We start from the raw sequence: 8,485 nt of genomic DNA on the forward strand, positions 1-8,485 counted from the left end.
CAGCAGTAAGTTTGCCACTCTGCAGCCTAGCCTTTCATAGGACACACAACTTCCCAACACACAGGCCATATGTTTCTTTTGTTGCCTTGGAGCAGAGGAAACACATCTTAGAAGAAAAGAATGACAAACTCTATACACAGAAAAGGACACAGGCAGAATCTGGACCATCCTGGATCCCTTCTGCAGCCCCGCCACATAAATCCCTGTGCCATTATTGTGAAGCTAGAGAAGTTAACTCAATATGGTGCTAATTATTTATAACCACTTATAACTCTATAAAATCTAGGTCATTACCTATGCATGAGAATTGTGTCTATAAAATAATGACTTCTATTAAAATAGAAGAGCTGAGTTTCATTAATCCAAAGGAATAATTATTACCTCTGGAGCATAATTAATCAAATCGTAGTCTTACATCTGCACTAATTTATAATGTATCTTACAATATAGTAAAATATGATAAAGTGCTTGAAACAGTGATAGTAAAATTCAGGGCACAAACATGAAGCCTGAAGAAGAACAATACAAAGGGACGACACTGGTAATACTTTACAGAACTGAACTGTGCTAATTTCAGACATAATTTCAGACCTCTAGAATATACTAGACAAGACTTGCCTCTCCTCTATGGAAGCTTAATTATTATTTTTTAAAAGTTTTGTTTGTGATTTGCTACATTTGAAGAAAGCATGATAATTTCATTTTCTAGAAAAATGGAGAAATCATCTCAATATTTGAAGTGAACTTAATTTTTTTCAGCTCAGTTTTTTTAAACACAAATATTAAGATGCTGAAGTTTAACAGTCTTGGTACCATTTTCTCGCTTAAAATACGACTGTGCTGTCACGCAGTAAATCCCGGTTCTGTGGTTACACGAGATCATACTCCACAACGTATTGAATGGCTAATTCACAGGTTTTCCACAGAACTGCAAGCAAGGCCATGGCAAACATCTTGCTAATGAGCCGCCTTTGCTTCCTCTGGGAGTGGAGGTGGGGTTTGCCCTGAGTCCATCTGGAGGCAGTAGGAAGTCAGACAGAGGAGGTTATAAATCCAGATGAAACCTAGGCAGAGAGTCTGCTCTGTGCCATCTGTTCAGGACGAGCTGGATATGAAATATAGGGTGTCACTGGCACAGTCCCTGGAGGACTGTCACCAAAGGGTCCTCCTTCAAATTGCCTTCAATTTATCACCGGCTGCTTTAATTCCTTTCCACTGTGTTCATCATCGTGTCATCTGCCTTTAATTTCCCCTTGGTCTTTAAACACATCACTGACCTGGCTGACCAGCTTGGCACACTCAAGGGATCGTTCCCGCCTTCTCAGATGCCTCCTCCCCAGCCTGCCCCCGCCCCCTCTGCTAGATGTAAATCTTTATGAAACACTTATTCTTAGCTTCCTAAGGAGGAGTAAATCTCTATACCTTCTCCTTCGCAGGACACATGGAGTCCCTCAGTTTTCACTGACATCTGTGTGTAAACACCATAGTTAATTCTTGAGTTTTATTTTGGTTCTTCTGTGAACCAATGAGACACCTTCACTTGGTTCTCAAGTCAGAATCCTGGCGCATCTTTGAATCTCCTAACTCCCTTGTATTATTAGTGACACTGGAACATCTACTATTTCTTATGGAAAGCGGCTTTTGATTTTTTTTTTTTTCTTCCTTCTCTTTTCCTTCCACTTTAAAAATGGACACGTTTTTGCCTAGTCTTTCTCAAGGGCGTCCTTACCATTTGCTCCCTCCTTATACGTAGGCAATGACTCTTGTTGGGGATTGCTCTCCCACTGTGTGGCCCTGTCCACCGCAGCCATGGAGGCTGGGCCGCATCTGTACATTGGGTATGGTGGCTCAGCCACTGAAAGTGTCCAAAGCTCTCCAAGGCCAGGGAAGAAACTCCAGCCGACTTTGACCTTGACAAAGCCCTATCATAACATTGCAGAAGCCAGCTTTAACGGCACAGCAGCAAGGATGGATGGCTGCACCTGGCATTCTACCAGATTGTTAACCTGTGGCCTTCTTGGAACTTGGCCATGGTGGTCACAATGACTGTTCACTGTTACTTAGGGAATGTTTCTAATGAAGCAAAGACACCAGTTATTAGTGTCTTCTGAAATGGTCTATGCCTTCTCACCTTCTTTCCTGTTCTAGTTACACCTACAAAGCCATGCTTGGTGAATACTGATGACTTGTAAAATGAATAGCTCAGGGTAAGGAAAGTCTTTGTGTCTCTTGCTTCTGTCTTCTGAAGTCTCTGTGTAGATTAAGAATGGCTCGTGCATTCATCTTGACCTACTATACATTTATAGAAACAGCTGATGGGATGGGTGGAAGCTGTCAGTGTGTGTGTGTGTGTTTTCTAAGGTTATGACTGTGGTACAGACATTTCCAAAGCAAAAAAAACCTTAAATGATCCCTGGGATTCACTCTACTTATAGACAATCCGGTAGCTTTTGTCCAATAAATACACTTCTCTGCCTTCTCCTCCGACCCTGACATTTAATCTAAACCAGTGGTTCTCACCTGTGGGTCATGACCTCAACCCTGCCATTTAATCTGAACCAGTGGTTCTCACCCTGTGGGTCATGACCTCAACAGGGGGCACATATCAGATATTTACATCATTATTTATAACAGTAGCAAAATTAGAGTTAACAAGCAGCAATGAAATACTTTTAAGGTCGGAGGTCACCACAGTATTAAAGGGCCACAGCATTAGGAAGGTTGAGGACCACTGATCTAGACAAAGAAGGTTACACTTTGATTATTTAGTTAGCTTATACCTCTTTTATTTGGGGAAAATGGGCAATATGAAGAATATTTTAATTAAATGTATAAGTATTGTGATGGGGACCGAGGGTGCAGTGTAGTGGTAGGTTACTTGGCTCACATGATTGCAGATTCCTAGCACTACAAAATTAAAATTATAATAAAAGAATAGGAATATATATAGCAATTTTATTAACTCCAGAATCTTACCCTGCTTTCTACACAGTGATAAAGAATTATCTTATTTTAAAATTCTATATAAGACACAATTCTTCTTTTCAGGTGAAACCGACTAATTGTATTCTCACAAAAGCATACAAATTAAAACGTGAAATGTAGCCTTATAATCTTAATTCTAAGATTAATTCTTTGTTCTTTGTAAAATAACTTTTTTAAAAAATGTTTTTCTGCTTTAAATTTTTGGATGTATCTTTTCATCAGTATCAAATGGGATTTTATACCTCAGTTGTGTAAATTTTCTTCTAAAATTGGTATTATGATATAGACCTGAAATAAAATTTGTTTTATAGCCCCAAATTGTGTTGCTCATTGTGATGTAGCAAGGGACAATTGAAAGCCAGACATCTGGGAAAGGTAGAAAATTCTCCCAGACAGCAGAGATTGTTCCAGATGATATAAGCATTGATAAAGGCAAGGACCATCAAGCGTCTATCCTCTGACAGGTCCCAGCTGGATGATGTGACAAGCTCATCAGCTCCCTGGGGTCCATGATTTAATTACCAGATGCAAAACTACACATTTAGCTAAGTAGGAAGTTCAGATGAATCCCTGCTGCTCTTTAGGGGGGCTGGAGATTGTGATCAAGGCTGTAAGTCGCAGCATGTCATTTTGGTTGGCATGTATACTTGACTGCTATGAGCTGCCGCGATTTGGAACAAATCTTGAACCCAAATTGTGAAGGAAGGCTTGGACCACTCTTTCTAGATATGTGTTGATCAGCTGAGACATCTGTCTGGAGCTGATTACATTCTGAGAATCTCCTGCCCATCCACACAGCCATCACAGGCAGGGTAGGGTCAGGAATGTGCATTGTCCCATGCTCCCTAGGGGCTGACATTTCCTGAAGCCTTCACTGTTAGGATTCTGCCCCAGTCTCCCTACCTGGGATGTCACTGCCTACCTGCCACTGGGCGTGGCCTTGCCCAGTATATGAAAGGACAGACCCTCCTCGCGCCCCTCCCTCTTTTCTTTTACCTCTTCTTATCTCTCACCTCTCTTTCTCTGTCTGTCTGTCTGTCTGTCTGTCTGTCTGTCTGTCTGTCTCTCTTCCTCTTGTTTCTCCTCCTCTGTGTCTGTGTCTGTCTCTTCTGGGGTACCCCTCCCCCTTTCATTTTCTCCCCATGCTCATACAATAAACCTCATTTAATATCTGTTGCTTGGCATCTTATTTTTTAAATTTTATTCTTTCTTTCTTTCCTTCCTTCCTCCCTCCCTTCCTTTCTTTTTGTTCATTCATTCTTTTTCAGGCTAATTCTGGATTTAAAATAAAAAGAAGCTTAAGAGGTGGAGCGTGGTGGTGCACACCTTTCATCCCAAGGCTCTGAGCGGCAGGGGCAGGTGGAGCTCTGTGAGTTCCTGGGCAGCCTGATTTACAAAGTGCCTTTCAGGACAATGGAGGTTACATAATAAGACCCTGTCTTAAATCAAACAAATGTCCCCAGCCCGCTCCCAAAAGGCAACAAGAATATGAGCTCTGTTTCCTTTCCATGGCAAAGCTCTACTAACAGAAAACATGGCAGGGAAAAACACAGTGCCCCTCCTCACACCTGAAGCCATTCTCCTATAAACATCAGTGGTGTCTGAAGATTAAAACTCATTAAAGGAAATGTGTCGGGTGACAGATTATAAAGAAAGGTGAGGGACTGGGGATGCGGCTCAGTTGATAAGAGTACTTGCCTAGCATGCGAGATTCCCTCGCTTCTGTCCCTAGCAGGGCGTAAGCCAGGGGTGCTGGCGTGTCATCTGTTTTGCCAGTAGCTCACTCAGGTTGCCCCAGACTCACTATGTACCTGAGGATGACCTTGAACTTCAAGTCCACCCGCTTGCCTCTACTTCTAATAAACGAGGAAAGAGAAGTAGCAGTAAAGAGAAGCGGACAAGCTCTCACTCTCTTCTGTTCCCAGGAACTTGAATATCTGTTTACCGTGCAGACATGGCCAAGTGCAGGCACACAGCATCCAGTCCTGAAAATGGCTCAGAAGTGGTATCAAGAAACCTTGGTCACAAAGGATCTGGGGGGGCAGGGAGGAAGAATGTGCTGATAAAGGGGTCTGAGAGACGAATCTTGGCAGCCATGCTTGGATGAGTTAGGAAGCCAGGCACCCTGTGGCCAGCTCCACCATGACAGTGCATCAGTGTATATGAGAGGGCAGTGGCCTTCAGGCCAGAGCAAGGAGACGTACCAATTAGGGCACAGCCATGACCTCTGCTGCCTAGGCGTCCAGTTCTCTGTCTGCAGCATTTTCCTCTGTGAAAAATGCCCTCACGTGCTTCCAACAGTTATTTCTACCTTAGAGTCTGGAGTTGGAATAAGAAACAAAGCGGCCCCACCCACAATCCATTTTGTGGCTGCTGTTATTTTGCCACAGACTGGCTAACTTAGGATGAACCAGGATCATGTCTCTAGAGTCCTCTGGGAAGCCACAGTGTTGAGGGGGCTGCTCTGGTGAGGGCCTGCTTACTCACCACGACATGGCAGGAGACACCGGATGGGGTAGAGAGAAAGCCGAAGTCATCCTTCGTAAGGGACCTACTCTCACAGTCATGGCACCCACTTGTGAGAATAAAGCCCTCATCAGCTGATTACCTCTTAAAGGGCCAAGCCCCGCTGCATTGACAATGAAGCCTGCAACACACACACATTGGAGTCACATTCAAGCCACAGCAGCTCACCTCCCAATCCCGGGATTTATTCCTCAGACCGGGAAGCATTGTTTTCTGAATAAACAGTCTTTTTATGGGTAGGAGAAAGGAGACATGAGGGAGGGAGAACCTTCTGACATTCCATGAAAGCATTCAACAGATTCATATTTTTAAAAGTGAAATATTTTAAAATACCATGCAAGTCCCCGGTGCATTTATTTTCCCCGTGTTCCTGCCCTTGCTTTCTTCTCTCTGCTGAGAATAAGGATAAGTATTCCCATTTCATTTTTTTTATAGCATTTGCTGTTAAAAGATCTTCTTGACTATTGTGGTGGTTTGAATAGGAAGGACTCGCATAGACTCATGTGTTTGAACGCTTGGCCCATAGACAGCGGCATCATCAGGAGGTGTGGCCTTGTTGGAGTAGGTGTGCCTTGGAGGAAGTGTGTCACCGTGAAGGTGGGCTTTCAGTTCTTATATGCTCAAGTCTGGCCAGTGTGACACAGTCTCCTGTTGCTGCCTACAGATCAAGATGTAGAACTCTCCGCTTCCCCCAGCACCATGTCTGCCTTCGTGCTGCGGTGCTCCCCACCATGATAATGAACTAAACTTCATGAAATAAATGTTTTCCGTTATAAGAATTGCCTTGGTTATGGTGTCTTTTCACAGCAATAAGACCCTAAAACAACTGTTTTTGGTTTATCTCTCCATCCCTTGTACCATGTCTTGGTTTCAACTGTCTTCCCAATTCTTGGACCTGCCCTGGCATTGCACAGATACATATTGCATGATTGAATGAGTAAAGGAAATCCAAACTCCTTAAGCCAGCGGTTCTCAGTCTTCCTGATGCTGAGACCCTTTAATATAGTTCCTCATGTTGTGGTGATGCCTCCCTCCTCCGGCAACCATAAAAGTATTTTGTTGCTGCTTCATAACTGTAATTTTGCCACTTTTATGAATTGTGATATAAATATTTGATATGCAGCTCCTGAAAAAGGGTCATTTGACTCCCCGCTGCCCCACCACCACACACACACACACACACACACACACACACACACACACACACACACCAGGTCATGATACACAGATTGAGAACCACTGGTTTGCACTTTTCTTATACTTTCAAAATAACAGAAACACGTGTTTATATATTCCTGCTGTGTAAAGATTAATGGGAAGAGATGGGGGAGGGGTTATCTGGTTACAATTACAAATGTTCTAAAGGCAGAGTTGTCAACAACAAAGGGAAAAGCAACCACACCATCTATAATTCAGTTCTCTTTCACTAAAATCAAGGCCTTGGTGAAAGATCTTAAACTGTATAGACAGCCTAGGATATGGCACAGGCCCATTTATCTGAAGAAACCATTTTGACTTGATATAACAAACTGTCTTCGTACAAGCAACACCAAGATTGTTTACTGAACACGCACGAGGCTGCATGCATGGAGCAATTACTGGGGTTGTTAGCTGTCAGCAAGGGAGGCACAGCCTTAACCCTGGGTGAACCTAATAATTTTTGTGGGGGAATCCAAATTGGAAATTGTACAACACACATGTGGCTAAGTGACAATGACAGATTGAAGATGAGTCTGGAGTGATGCAGGAATATGTGGGAGAGGCCTGTGGCCCAGGCTGCAATGGAAGACAGTGAAGGGCAACAGAACCCAAGACAAAAGCTGCCTGGTGGGTCACAGGTGAAATCCCAGCACTCGGGAAGCTGAGGCAGGCTTGTGAATTCAGGCCAGCCTAGGCTACATAGCATAAAGAAAAAAAACAAAACAAATAAAAACAAAACCAAAATAATACTCAAGCCAATGAGATGACTCCACACACGCGCACACACACACACACACACACACACACACACACACACACACACACACACACGTGCACACACAAGCACACAAATGCTTTCCACAAAAGCATCGCAACCTGACTCAGTCCCTGAAACCCTTAGAGGAAAGGGGAGAGATAACTCCTGAAAGTTGTTCTCTGACCTCCCCATGAGCACTGTGGCTCTTGCTCACAAACATGCATGTACTTGTGTGCTCGTGCACACACAGTAATAATAACAACAGTGGTAATAAAAATGTTTCTAATGCTGAGGAAAAGAGAATTGGGGAGTAGCACATGGCCACATAGGAGCAGCTAGCTAAAGGGATGTGCTGTCAAGATTAGGTCCAGTGGCATGGACTGAGGACATCTGTGGGACTGAGGTCAGCTTGGAAGAAACAGGTCATGGTGTTCAGCCCTCATGCCCCAACTTACACGTACTTGTTGAAATTCTTTTTTTTTTTTTTTAAGTTTTATGTTTCTTTTATTTTGTGCATATTACTTTCTTTGTTTGTTGTTTTTGAGACAGGGTTTCTCTGTGTAGCCTTAGCTGTCCTGGACTTGCTTTGTAGACCAGGCTGGCCTCGAACTCACAGCGATCCCCCCAAGTGCTGGGATTAAAGGTATGTGCCACTACGCCCTGCTAAAATTCTTTCAACAAGTATACATCCTACACATTTTTTTCTTCAATAAAATCATAACTGGTCTTTCAGGCAAAAGAAGCTTCTCTTTCATTTAAAACCTTTAATTTTTTTTAAGAAATAAGCTTTGGCTAGCCAAGAACTAGCTGTATATACAAGGCCAGCTTTGAACCCACAGAGATCCACCGCCTCTGCTTCCAGAGTTCTGGAATTTAAAATGCGCACCCTATGCCCAGATAAATTGAAATTTTTTTCATTTATAGCCTGTTTCAGATAGCCACGCAGGCTGTGTACTAAATGAATCACCCAACCATAAGTGGCGGTACCAGCCAGTCCTTATGGACTTTTGAACCATA

Source organism: Acomys minous (genome assembly GCF_964271855.1).
Source record: "Acomys minous genome assembly, chromosome: 9".
NCBI lineage: Eukaryota > Metazoa > Chordata > Mammalia > Rodentia > Muridae > Acomys > Acomys minous.